Below are 15,057 nucleotides of genomic sequence, written 5' to 3' on the forward strand. Positions count from 1 at the left end.
ATAACATTGTTGTATAAGTGCATAAATTGAAGTTAACCTAAACCAGTCTCTATGGGAATGAACTAGAAATAATTCTATATTACTTGCGATCGCGTATACTTGCATGAATATTAGCGCTTGTTTTCATCTTAACAAGTTTTTGGCGCCGCTGCCGGGGACTCGGTGTTAATTTTTAGTTTATGTGCTTAACATTAGTGTTCGTTAAAGTTCATTGACTCAGATATTTTACTAAATTGTTTGTTTGTTGCATTTTCAGTTACTCTAGAGAGCGTGTATGCTAACGCATTCTCAACTTCGAAAGAGGAGGAAGTAGTTGAAGAAATCTTTATTGAGGAAAAAGTTGAAGAAGAAGCTCTTGTTGCAATGGGTGAACCTGAAGTAAATAAAAAGGCTTTGATGGATTATTCTCAGCCGAAGATCAATGATATTCAGTCTAGAATTGTCCGACCAGCCATCACGGCTAACACTTTTGAAATAAAAGTTAGCACGATTCAGATGATACAGAATTCAGTTCAGTTTGGAGGTTCTCCGATGGAAGGTCCCAACATGCATATTAGAGATTTCATCGAGATTTGCGACACTTTCAAATTCAACAATGTTACTGAAGATGCTCTTAAGCTAAGGCTTTTCCCGTTTTCTCTGAGGGATAAAGCTAAGAGCTGGTTACATTCTCTACCACCAGGCTCTATCACCAAATGGAAAGAACTCGCTAAAAAATTCCTTACTAAGTTCTTTCCTATGGAGAAGACAACTGCAATCAGGAATGCTCTTACTCAATTTGCGCAATAGTCCGAAGAGTCTTTGTGTGAGGCTTGGGAGCGATGTAAGGGGATGCTTTGAAAGTGTCCTCACCATGGGATGCCTGACTGGATGATCATTAGCTGCTTTTACAATGGGTTGGGTGCTACTTCTAGACCCATGCTTGATGTAGTATCAGGGGATCTTTGTGGGCTAAAGCTACGATGAAGCTTATGAATTGATTGAACCGATGGCTGTTAATGAATACCAGAATCCTTCTCAGAGACTAAATCAAGGCAAAGTAGCAGAAATTCTGGAAGTTGATGCAGCTACTTTTATAGCTGCTCAGCTTAAGGCTTTGATGATGAAGGTGGATTCTTTGGCTAATTATGGAGTTAATCAGATTACTAGTGTCTGTGAGCTTTATACTAGTGTGCATGAGACGAAGTAGTGTGCTATGTCTAGTGAATCAGCTCAGTTCATGAGCAACTTTCAGAGGTCGCAGCAACCAGTTCCAGCCACCTATCATCCCAGCAACCGCAATCATCCTAACTTCAGCTGGCACAACACTCAAAATGCGGTACAACAGCCTTATCAGCCATATGCAGCAAAGCAATATAACCCTCCTGGTTTTCAAAAGCCGAAATATGCACCAAGACAACAACTCCAGCTGCAACAATCTAATGAAAAATCTGAATTGGAGGAGTTGACGTTCATGTGTAAGAGTCAAGCGGTGTCTACAAAACCTTGGAGAATCAATTTGGTCAGATTGCCAATGCCTTATGGAGTCGTCAACCTGGTACACTACCTAGTGACACGGAAGTTCCAGGCAAGAAGGAAGCAAAAGAGCAGGTTAAGGCAATTACATTGAGGTCTGGGAAGGTTGCAAATCCCGAAAAAACTCAAGTTTCAGAAGAAGAAGTTGTGGCTGAGGAAGAAGTGCAGAAGGAAGCAGAATTGGAACCAAGGAAGACTACTATGGAACACACACCTCCTGAAGGTAATACAGGGGAGAAACAGATCTATCCTCCACCTCCTTTTCCTAAGAGGCTGTAGAAGAAAACGCTGGATAAGCAGTTTGAGAAGTTTCCGGAGGTGTTCAAGAAACTTCATATCAATATACCTTTCGCTGAAGCTCTTGAACAGATGCCTAGTTATGCGAAGTTTATGAAAGGTATTCTCTCTCGTAAAGTGAAGCTTGATGACTTAGAGACAGTTGCTCTTACGGAGGAATGCAGTGTTGTGATGCAACAGAATTGCCTCCGAATCTTAAAGATCCTGGAAGTTTCACTATTCCTTGCACTATTGGAAACTTGTCGTTCCACAAGTGTTTATGTGATTTGGGAGCTAGCATCAATCTGATGCCCTTGTTTGTCTTTAAAAAGTTGGATTTACCTGATCCAAAGCTTACTTATATCTCCTTGTAGTTGGCCGATCACTATATTACATATCCATGAGGCATTGTGGATGATGTCTTGGTCAAGGTGGACAAACTCTTTCCTGCAGATTTTGTAATTCTTGATTTTGAGGATAAGAAGATTCCCATAATCTTGGGAAGACCATTCTTGGCTACTGGCCGAACCTTGATAGATGTGTAGAAGGGTGAGCTTACTATGCGATTGTTAGATCAGGAGTGACTTTTAATGTGTTTAATGCCATGAAGTTCCCGACTGAAAACAAGGAGTGCTTAAAAATGGAGTTGGTCGATTCTGTGGTTACTTCATAAGTTGATCAAATGCTAAGGTCTGATGCCTTAGAAAAGGCCTTGTTGGGGAATTCCGATAGTGAAGATGATGAAGGTGATGAGCAGTTGAAATATCCAAATGCTTCTCCTTGGAAGAGATGGTTGGATATGCCTTTTGAATCTCTAGGAATGTCAGAATTGAAAAATTCTGAGGGGCGACTCAAGCCTTCTATTGAGGAAGCTCCTTGACTCGAGCTTAAACCATTGCCTGAAAACTTAAAGTATGCATTTTTAGGTGATGCATCTACTTTTCCTGTTATTATTGCATCTGGCCTTTCAGGTAGTAATGAGGAAAAGCTTTTGAGAATTCTGAGAGAGTTCAAATAAGAAATTGGATGGACTATAGCATATATCAAGGGAATCAGCCCTTCTTATTACATGTAAAAAATTCTGCTAGAGGAAGGTAGCAAGCCAATGGTTGAGCAACAAAGAAGTCTTAATCCGATAATGAAAGAAGTTGTGAAGAAGGAAATTCTCAAGTGGCTAGATGCAGGGATCATCTATCCCATTTCTGACAATTCTTGGGTGAGTTCAGTTCAGTGTGTGCGGAAGAAAAGAGGCATCACAGTTGTTGCTAATGAGAAGAATGAGCTCATTCCTACTCGAATAGTCACGGGGTGGAGAGTTTGCATGGATTACAGGAAGCTGAATAAAGACACAAGGAAGGATCACGTCCCTCTTCCTTTTATTGATCAGATGCTTGACAGGTTGGCTGGGCATGAGTACTATTATCTTCTGGATGGCTATTCGGGTTATAATCAGATTTGTATCGCTCCAGAAGATCAGGAAAAGACTACCTTCACTTGTCCGTTTGGTAATTTTTCCTTCAGAAGAGTTTCTTTTGGGTTGTGTGGTGCACCTGCCACATTTCAGAGATGCATGATGGCTATTTTCTCTGACATGATTCATCAGAATGTGGAGGTGTTCATGGATAATTTCTCTATCTTCGGTGATTCTTTTGACGAGTGCTTGCAGAATCTTGGCACAGTTCTTAAAAAGTGTGTTGAGACCAATCTGGTTCTCAACTGGGAAAAATGTCACTTTATGGTAGGACAAGGCATCATTCTTGGGCACAAGGTCTCTATTAAGGGTCTTGAGGTGGACAAAGTCAAGGTAGGGGTGATTGAAAACCTTCCTCTGCCAATTTCTGTTAAGGGACTCCGCAGTTTTCTTGGTCATGCGGGTTTCTATAGGCGTTTCATCAAGGACTTCTCTAAAATCTCTAAACCCCTGCAATCTTCTAGAAAAGGATGTCGCTTTCAAGTTTGATGATGAGTGCCTAGCTGCTTTTGAGATCCTAAAGAAGAATTGAATCACGACACCTGTCATAACTACACCTGATTGGAATGAGCCTTTTGAGATGATGTACGATGCAAGTGACTATGCAGTTGGAGCAGTTCTTGGGCAAAGAAAGAACAACATATTTCATGTGGTCTACTATACTAGTAAGACCATCAATAGTGATCAACTGAACTATACTACTACTGAGAAAGAACACTTAGCCATTGTCTACGGTTTTGAGAAGTTTCGATCTTATTTGCTTGGGACGAAGGTGACAGTTTTCACTGATCACGCTGCTATTCACTATCTCATCTCGAAGAAGGACTCGAAGCCTAGATTGATTCGGTGGGTTCTTTTACTTCAGGAATTTAAGTTAGAGATCAAGGACATGAAAGGTACTGATAATCAAGTTGTTGATCATCTCTCTTGTTTGGAAGATCCAAGTGCAACTTCAGAGGATAAGACATTGATAAATGAGTCTTTTCTCGATGTGCAGTTATTTGGAGTGCAAGAAAAAGAACTGTGGTTTGCAGACATTGCGAACTACCTTGTGAGTAATATTATGCCTTCATATTTCTCTTCTGCTCAAATGAATAAGTTTCTTCATGAGGTGAAGTGGTACATATGGGATGAGTCATTTTTGTTCAGGCAAGGAGTTGACCAGATCATCAGGAGATGTATTTCGTACAGCGAAACGGGGGGGGGGGGTTCTTGCGAGACTGTCACTCGACTGTTTATGGAGGTCATTATGGTGGAGAGAAGACAACAGCTCGTATCCTTCAAGCGGGATTCTTCTGGCCTACATTGTTTAAGGATGCGCATCAGTTTGTGATGAAGTGTGATCGATGCCAGCGGGTTAGTAATATGTCCAAGAGGGATGAGATGCCTCTTAATGTGCTTCTTGAGGTTAAGGTTTTTGATGTTTGGGGAATTGACTTCATGGGGCCATTTGTCTCATCTTGTAATAATCAGTATATCTTGTTGGCGGTTGATTATGTTTCGAAATGGGTTGAAGTCAAGGCTTTTCCGATAAACGATGCGAAGGTAGTGCTGAATTTTCTTCATAAGAAGATATTCACAAGATTTGGGACTCCAAGAGTCATAATCAGTGACGAGGGATCGCATTTCTTCAATCACAAGTTCACTTCCATGATGCAAAACTATAATGTGAATCATCGCATTACTACAGCCTACCATCCTCAGACTAATGGTCAAGCATATTCTAGAGAAAGTTATGTGTCCATCGAGGAAGGACTAGTCTTTGAAGCTAGATGAAGTTGTTTGGGCGTATCGAGCAGCATATAAAACTCCGCTAGGTAGTTACCATTTTAGTTGGTTTATGGTAAGGGGTGTCATTTTTCCTGTGGAGCTCGAGCACAAAGCGTATCGGGCTTTGAAGAAGTTAAACCTTGATTTGGATGTAGCTGGTAAAAAGAGGATGCTTCAATTGAATAAACTCGATGAGTTTGGACTTCAAGCGTATGAGAACATAAAATGTATAAGTAGAAAGTTAAGAGTTGGCACGATAGGGGTCTAGTGCTCAAATTATTTGTGTCGGGGCAACAAGTTCTTTTGTACAACTCTCTTCTCCATCTTTTTCCTGGAAAGTTGAAGTCGAGGTGGTCAGGGCCGTTTGTTGTCATAACTGTGTTTCCACATGGAGCGGTGGAGATATTTGAAAATGTTCCAGGCCAAGCGTCCAAACTGAATGGACAAAGTTTGAAGCGTTACTATTGGGATACGGTAAATCGTGAGGTGGTTAGTGTCATTTTATTGTCCACTTAATCTCGGAATTCTACGTCAAGCTAACGATATAAACCAAGCGCTTCTTGGGAGGCAACCCAAGTTTGTTGTACATTAGTAGATAGAGGAAAAAGAAAAAAAAGGAGAAAAACACAAATAATTAAAAAAAGAAAAAATTCAGTTTCAACTACAGAAGCACGGCGTGCCCGTGCTGAGAAGCGGGACGGCCGTGCTAATTTTCTTGTAGGTGCGCGCGCCCGGGCTGGTATGCGGGGCGGCCACGCTGGTTTTCCAGTAACATGGTATGCCGCGGTACCAGGCGGGGCGGCCGCGCTGGCTCGCTGGACCTACAAAAAAGGTCAGAAAATCGGGAATTTAAACACCAAATCAATTTCCAACCAAATTTTACTCTCCCACTTTCATATTTCCCTCTCCAAATCAATTTTAATCAACCCCATTACTCCCATTATTCCCATAATCAATTCCCACTTCTTTTCCATAACTAATTTCAATCTAAAAATATTATATATACACACACTTATACACGAACCTCTCCATCACTTCTCAAATTCTCAAACACAAATTTTTCTTATACAGACATCTCTTATTCCCTCTTATTCACCTCCAATGGCACCCAGAAGACAACGAATCCAAGTTAGCATCAACACTACCGATTCTTCTAGTGTTGGTAGTGTGTGGCCTAGGTTTTCAACTCCGGAGGCTGAGGCGGAGTATACGTGGCTGCTTTCGAAGCCCATAGCCAAGGAGCAAGGTTTTCTGCCATCGGGGAGGGATGATAAGTTGTTGGAGATGATTTTGGAGATGGGTTGGATTGCTTTTTGTGAGGCACCCGCTGCGGTACCTATGAGTGTGGTTCATGAGTTTTACGCGAATACAAAGGTGGATAAGAACGGTTTTACTGTGGTGAGGGGGTTGACTATGGATTACAGTGCGGAGGCCATTCGTCGGGTGATAAATCAGCCCGAGAGACAGCCTGAGCAAGAGCATTGGAATGCGAAGACCGGTGACGATTTTGACTTGGATTTGATAGTTGCTACATTGTGTGTGCCAGAGACTCACTGGAAGTACAAGAAGGGCACGAACGAGTATGCCACTTTCCCTGCCTCATGCATGAACAGGTTTGCACGTGCATGGAAATTTTTATTTGTGCCAATATCATGTCATCTTCTCACGTGCATGATGTTACTGTGGTGCGTGCACGGTTATTGTTGGGGATTCTTCAGGGAGACTATGTGGATCTTGGAATGGTGATTCATCAGGGTATTTTGAGGTTTCTTTGTGGGAGTACTACGGGTTCTATTCCCTATGTGTCTATTATGATGAAGCTATGCGTGGCGGTTGGAGTTTATTGGCCCACACATGAGCAGTTGCAGCTTTCTAGTGCCCCGATTGATAATTCGACGTTGTTGAGTATGCAGGAGTGGTATGGTAGTAAGCCTGATCCAAAGGGGCTTGGATATTCTTATGACCATTTTCCAGTGGACGTCCAGCACTTCAGGGATATGCTAGTGGCACGACTCAGGCGAGCAGAGCAGCTTGGAGAGCTGAGTTGGGTGAGGTTGGCCCTTCACGGTCGTAGTAGCAGCAGCAGGAGGAAGCATAAGGCGGTGCTAGTTTGAGTCCAGCGCAGTATAGGCGCTTGATGAGGAGGATGGATGCGATGCATGACATCCATAGTCGGTTTGTGTAGGATCTCACCAAGGCATTGGGGATTGCATTCAGAGCTACAGGAGTTGATATCCAGTGGCCAGTATTCAGTGAGGACTCTGTGTACCCGCCTTCAGACACTCCCGAAACACCACCCCATGAGGGTGATGGTCCTGATTCTGAGTAGGTATGCCTGATTCCTTACTATAACCTTCATGAGGATAGTGAATATTTTAAGTTTGGGGGTAGTATTAAAGGAATATATGTTTGTGTATGTCTCAAATAGTTTCATATTCATGTTAATTTAGTTCATATAGTTGCATATTTTCCATAGAGTTTTTTTTTGTTTTTTTATTTTTCATGATAGTATGTTGCATATACTTTCATTCATGTATATTATATCATGATCCCTTAAGTTTACTTTACCGATTGATTTGTGATATTGAGGCTAGTGTCGTGATGTCGTGTTTAGTGATGTTAAGTCTTATCGAGTTGATTTGAATGCTAGAAAAAAAAAATTCACATAGTCTTATAGGTTGCTTGAGTACTAGATCATGGTTATGGTTTAATTTTTTGTCAAGGTTTAATTATTTGTTTATGTTTAGAATTGAGGATTTTCTCTTAATGATAAAATGGCATGGATATTTAAAAAAATGTAAAAAAATTGGATTTCATTGCTAGTTGTTGTGGCTAGGTGTCAAATGGCTAGTAGCCGGCTCATATTTTATATGAGTAGTCTAGGGTTGAGTGAGATTGAGTGAAACTCACTCCTTCAGAAATCATATGAAAAAAAAGAAAAAAAATATGTTATACATAATTGATCACGAGTGGGCTCTTTAATACTCGAGTTATTAAGTTCTTAGGGGACTTTGTGCCTAGTGACTTAAGGCTTTCATAGTCTGGGCTCCACTAACCTAACGCTCGCTACATGGGTATTATTGTATAAGTCTTTTATGGACCTCACTCATTGCACGGTCAAATAAGCATATTTGTGTTATTTATGTGTAGTGAATAAAAGCATGAATCCATATAATAACCCTGATAAAAGAATTGAAGTGTTGCCAATCATTTTGAGTTCAGCTTTTATTCTATTTATAACCTTGTGATTGCCTTGATGAGTAGTGAGTCATGATTATTGATCTAGTTGCGATAGTATATCTGTAAGCATTTGCATACACGCACGTTTCTAGCTTGTTAGTTATTTTGTGGGATTTGATTGATCTTTGTGCGAATAACTACATTGTTGAGATGTTGCTTGTCGGTTGGTTTAGTTATTTTAAGGGGATCGTTGCATTCATGTAGCTTGCATTCATGAAATGTTTTATTTCTTGTTTTTTGAGTCTGTTTATGCTTGAGGACAAGCATCAGTTCAAGTTTGGGGGTGTGGTAAGTGGCATTTATGTCCACTTAGAATGCTCTATAAAGGCTTGAATTGGAGTTTTGTACTCGAATTACTTGTGTTTTCATGTGTTTTTGTAGTGTTTTTGCATTTCAGGCATAGTTGAGAGAATCAGGAGATTTAACATTGTTTTGGTGCTAAATTAGTGCTAGGAATGTGTCCAGGAAGTTTGCTCATGGATCGCCATCTCAAACCAGCCAGAAAAATAGAAATCAGAATATTTTCCAAAAGGTTAGCGCACCCACGCTGTAGTAGCGTGCGGCTGCGTCGGGTGAACAGAATGACAGCGCGCCCGAGATGGAGAAGCGCGTGGCCACGCCAGGTCGGGTTTCAAGAATCCTGTTTTGAATAGAAGATTGATTTCTGGACTTCTTTGCTGATCACGGTTGCTATATAATGATAACTTACGATCGTTTTTTAATAATAAGAATACCATAGCTTAAGGAGAAGACATAAGAAGACCGTATAGCACAATTCAAACCAGGCGAAGATGATCTAGTTTATTCTTGTGAATCTTTGTTTTAAGTTGTAATATTGGATGCTAGTTTTCTTATTTGTTGAACCTATACTCTTGTTAACGTACTTGGTTTATCATTCGTATTTATAAATTTTATTATACCATGCTTACATCGGAACCCACAGTGATGATGAGTTCGATTATAGGCTAATTGTTATAGTGGGGTTCTAACAGATTTACTTATGGATTTCTTAAGTTAATTTATTTTCATGCCTTAGTGTGTGGTGATTGTATGTTATCCTAGTATTGGTTGTGCTTATTCATCTTGTGAGCTTCGTGAACTTATAAGATAGCGTGTTAATCTCTATTGAAGCGAAAGTGAACATAGGGGTTTAGAACTTACCATGCTAGCATAGGTTCATGTATTTATTATGCATTATTCGTAAGTAATTTTAACCATCCTACTTGTCGTATGTAATCATGATAGATAACTTGCACATTAAACCGTTATGTTGTCAAATTCTATAGACATATAGGGTCTCAATATAATTGGTGTCTATTCAGCTTCCATCTCTTTTGTGGATGTCTCGTAGTAGGGTATACATACAACGAAAGTTGGCGTTTACTAGTTTCGTGTTATCTGATTAGTGTCATCACCATTGCATGCTAAGGTTAAGAACGAAAAGGCTATTGAATGTAGTAATGTAGTTGGAATCCCATGTTTATGTCATAGAGTTAATCAAACCTTTAATTCTCTTAGTTAATGTTAGTTAGTATAATTTCTTAGTTAATCGTAGTTATAAACAATCTCAAATTGTGATCATCTTAGAATTGAATAATAACCATAACATTGTTGTATAAGTGCATAAGTTGAAGTTAACCTAAACCAGTCTTTATGGGAACGAACTAGAATTAATTCGTTATTACTTGCGATCGTGTATACTTGCATGAATATTAGCGCGTGTTTTCGTCCTAACATAAGCTAAGGCAAAAATTATAATTTACTTACTTAAAATTTCTCGGGCATTACACATGTTGTGGAGTGAGTATTATTTTGGGGTCACAATATGCAGTTGTTTATTTAATGAAAGTAAAGTGTTATGAATGGAAATAAAGACCGTGACAAACCAAATACCGGACACCAGATTTGAAGGTGTTACAGGTTTTATCAACCATGTTTCTGTTGGATTTTACAGCTCCAATTTTTTTCTTGAATTTGAGTTTTGCAAATATTCTAGACAGAAAGGCTAGATGCTCATCAATTTCATCCATGTTATCTTGGCTTGGACAGTCTTCATCTTTAACAATCAACCCTTTTTCCTTGCTCAACTCAGACCTACCTTCACAAACATTGATGTTTGGTGCAGTTTTAACATCTTCAATCTTCAACTCTACCACTCTCTCTTGCTCAGCTAGCAGTGCCACAGACCCACCTTTCTTTCTTCCTTTCTCTATCATCTCATCTAGTTCCATTTCAATCTCATAGATCTTCAAGATACCATACACTCTATAAATAGTAAAATCCTTGTAATCTTGTGAATCTCTGAGAGAGACTGTCATTGGTTTCCATTTTTTTTGGTAAAGATCTCAGAAATTTAAGGTTGGAATCCTTGGTTTGGTAGAATTTTCCATTTAACTTTAGAACATTCAGTAGTTTTTGAAATCTACTGAAAATGTCACTTAGTGACTCACAATCTTCAACGTGAAAATGTTCATATTATTGTATGAGAAGTTGCATCTTGTTATCTCTTACTTGCTCAGATCCCTCACATAGAACTTGAACAGTGTCCCAAATCTCCTTATCAGTTTTGTAGTTTATGACTTTGTCAAACATGTCTTGATCCAGACCATTGAACAGAATATTCATGGCCTTTTTATCTTTGTGAAATGTTTCAATATCTTCATCTGTCCATTCTGATTTGGGCTTTGGAACTGTCTTCTTATTTCCAATCACATCTTCAACATATGTTTCAACCCTAATAGAGACATGAGGTCCATTCTCTACGCACTTGACATAGCTTTCATCTTGAGAGAGTAGATGAAGGTGCATCTTCACTTTTAAGTGATGATAGTTGTCTTTATCCAGAATTGAAATCTTCATTCCAATATCCTTCCTGCTTATGTTATTTGATTGCTTTGATCTTTAAATTCTTTGTATGTTAAGAGCTTGCTCTGATAAAAATTGTTATTTCCTAACAATACAACAACAGAATTACAGAAGGGGGTTGAATGGAATTCTGGTTTCTTTCTACTTTTCTGAAAAATTCTTTCCTAAATATACAACTGTGTTTTGAATATGCAAGAATGCAAATAAGACTTCAAAAGTATTCAACAAACATAAAGTAAATAAAGAAGAGTTTAAAAACTTTCTGGTGAATTTGTATTTCCACCAAAGATGTATATATTGAGAAAATCTTCGTGATGCAAGAATGCACACAACCGCTTAAAAGTAAAATTTACATCTTCGAACTTGAGAGTATTAAAGATACAGCTTTCCGTCTACTTCTTGTTACAATTAATTTCTTAGTTGTAAGTGACTTTCTACACTTAGTTTATATATTACCAAGTTACATATGTAATAATACATATAATATTCCTATCAGCTAGGTACAATCACATGTTTCTTCATTTCTCTGTCCAATGCAATCCAAGTTAGATATAGCATCTTTGAACAAGCTTGTCATGCATGAAAATGGAAATGCTTCATTTTCTTCTAGCACCTGCAAACAGGCTACCACATTCCTTTTGTGCATTATCAACCCATGTGACTCTGTCAGCTTCCATCAAGTCCCTTTCAACTGTTATCTTGTTGATTACCCGTTAAAGCTTGTAGAGTCATCCGTTGAAGCTTTATAGCTTAGCGGTTAATGTTGTTTCCATAACAGTTGATACTCTTTCAATTATAAAATATTAAAAGGAAATTTATATTTACAATTAACCCACCTATTTTTAATCTTGTTAATAGTCAACATGACTTAGAAACTACTAAAATTGCTAAATCCCCCAGCTATTCTATTGTACAGAATGAGCTACATACTTATTCACATAAGTTACTCCTTCAACGGATAGATAACTGATAGATAACTGAGCTTATCTGTTGAAGACTACAAATTACACTAAATAAATCTACTTAGGTGTTTTGGTAAATTATCATCAAGACTGCAACATATTCCTAACAGGAATCGACAATTCCTTTCAAGAACAAAGAACGGCCGGTGACAATCCGGTGAAAATACAATTTACTCAATTAGTGACCAAAATTAACAAAATATATATCAAAACAAAGCTGTTTTTATGAAAATCAAACCCATATGTTAATAACATCAAATCATTAACAGATAATTTGGAAAATCGGGATTTATGAACGATAAAATCGTTTTACTCGACCTTTCATTCCGATGACTAAATGATACATAACTATACATAATTCAACTTTTAATTAACATGGCAAAGCAATTCATACGCTCAAAAACTATTAAAGATTATCAAGAACAAAGAACCCAATTCGTTTGAACACAACGAATAATCGACTTTACTAAATAATCAACTTTATTCAACGATGTTAGTATCAAATTGAAGGGCTCGATGAGAGCTTCGAATTGGCTGTTAGAGCATCACAAATGGAGGTCTGTGGCTCCTGAAATCACCCGTTGAAGATCAAGAACAAATTTAACATCCAAAATTCATATCTATTTTTTTTAATTATCTGAAAATATTATGATTTTTATAAAAATAGAAAATCATATTTTTTCTATTTATACTTACATAAAATTAATACCTTATAAATCACTAAACGATGTTTCAATCTCGTATCTAAAACAACTAGCTCGGAAATAATAATTTACGGGAAATATTTTTAATATTATTTATAAATAAATACAAAAATTATACTAAAATTCCTCAAAAATTAACAATATTCCAAAAATGTGAAGACATAGAATATTTGAAAGATCTTTGAATTTATAAAAATAAGAATACAAATTTTGTGGGCTTTGACATCCCGTCGGGTCCCGGTCCGATCATTTTTAAGAAACCGAAATATTTTTTAAATTAACAGTAAACCCCGAAAACACATATAACGTATGCAGAACGAAATAAACAGGTACCACATAATAAACGCTAATAAACACACGTCCAGATCGCGTATAATTTCGTTTAATGTTTTTTAAACACATAAAAAATATCTGAAAAACGCTGGTTTGTACGGGACCACATACAATTCTACCGCATCTTAAATCATGGCCAACAAGATTTTAAATAATAATAAACACATAATTATTGAATATTTTCACAATTAACCCGCTACGAGGGCGAACCTGAATAAAAAGTAAATATACTTTTTACTAGGGGTGTGCACGGATCGGTTCAATTCGGTTTTTATCAAAAACCTTCATTGAACCGTACATGTCGGTTCAGTTTGGTTTCTACCTATTAACCGTAACTGAACCGTCCGAAACGGTTTTTCCGGTTTGGTTAATTTTTTGTCGGTTTCAATTTTTTTCGGTTTTGTACTCATTTAATATATATTATTTTTATTCTATTATAATAAAATTATAACAAAAAAAAGATATAAGTTTAGAATTTACAGTTATATCATTTCTGTAACGCCCGAGAAATTTTAGACATAAAACGGTACTATTACTTTGTTTTAGAAATATATTAGATATGGGATCGCTTAACATTTGATTATTAAGTAGTGCAAGTAGAAATGTTTAATAAATTATAAGATGTATGATTTCTATTTAAATGATCGAGAATCCGATTTTAGGAGGCTCTATAATTGGTACTAAGTAACTCGATTTAATACTAGTAAACCCTAATACTAAATTGACAAACGACTTGTATTTTTTATTTATAATTTAATTTATTAACCTATGATTTTAATTTGTCCCAAGAGACTCCTTATATAACAAAGTGTTATAACTATAGTTATTAACATTTTTATTGCAATTATTAAATTTCATTATTTTGGATATTTCCTCGATTAAGAATTTATTTCTTCAAGAAGCTTGGCGATTGCTCACTATTATTTCTTTTAGAAAAGAATAAAAGAGGAATTTTTAACCGTGTATATGCATATCTTGTCACTATTTTATTTTTATTATTTATTTTACTTTATTTTGCGGATTATTTAATTTTTTGTTTTAAGTTTTATTTTCGAGGATGTGAATAAATTAGTTTATTAGCATATATTACTCCTCCAAATTTTTATGTATGCATTGTTTTTAAGAAAGAGTGTTTAGTTAGTTTACTATTTTATTTCCAAATATTTAAATGAGTAATTAGAAAATATAGATAATTATTAATGTAGTTAATTCTAGAAATTAGTGGATGACTCTAGAATCTACTAACCACACTAGAGTTAATATTTTTTAGCATAAACTTAGTTAAGGCAGTTTATAAATAAGAACACCCCTAATCAAACACATTTCTAAAAAAAATCACCAAATAATTTCTCTTCTCAACTTAGTCTAATAAAATACTATGATTAAAGATTGAGATTGTTGGGTTAAAGAAGATTAATAGGAGAAAGAATCAATCAAGGTTGGGTATAATTTTGGAGAAGTGATTCCAAGAAGCTCTTTAATCATTCAACCAAATATTAAGGTAATTACTATTACCATTTTTCCCTTATCATTTATTTTTTGTTTTATTATTGAATTAAGATGTATGATTATTTGATTATTGTTTTAGTGAAGCAATTAATGTTATGAGTATTAGGGGCAATTGTATGTATTAGGAGTATATGATTATATGATTTTTTTGATAATTTTGTATTGCTAATTAATTGGTTAATTAAATTTTTCATTCTATTTATTTCTAATTAGTGCTTGATTTATGAACAAAATTTCAATTGGGTTATAGATAGTTGGCCCAATTAGGGTCCAACCCATTTCCTTGCTAAATTGGGTTATTAAAAATTTAGAGTAAGAAGTAATAAAATTGTGGTTGCTTTAATTGAAAAATAGGATATTTTAAGAGAGAAAGAGGAATGAATTATGGAAAGAATGAATAAATTGATGTTGT

General features: G+C 36.6%; 1 non-coding gene across 1 annotated transcript; it reads right to left on the reverse strand.

Moving 5' to 3' along the window:
• Positions 1-753: 753 nt before the first annotated feature.
• On the reverse strand, positions 754-860 carry LOC141687791 (small nucleolar RNA R71). Its single transcript, XR_012561273.1, has one exon. It is a non-coding gene; the product is annotated as a small nucleolar RNA R71 (small nucleolar RNA).
• Between the last annotated feature and the right edge of the window lie 14,197 nt (positions 861-15,057).

Source organism: Apium graveolens, chromosome 9, assembly GCF_009905375.1.
Source record: "Apium graveolens cultivar Ventura chromosome 9, ASM990537v1, whole genome shotgun sequence".
Lineage (NCBI taxonomy): Eukaryota > Viridiplantae > Streptophyta > Magnoliopsida > Apiales > Apiaceae > Apium > Apium graveolens.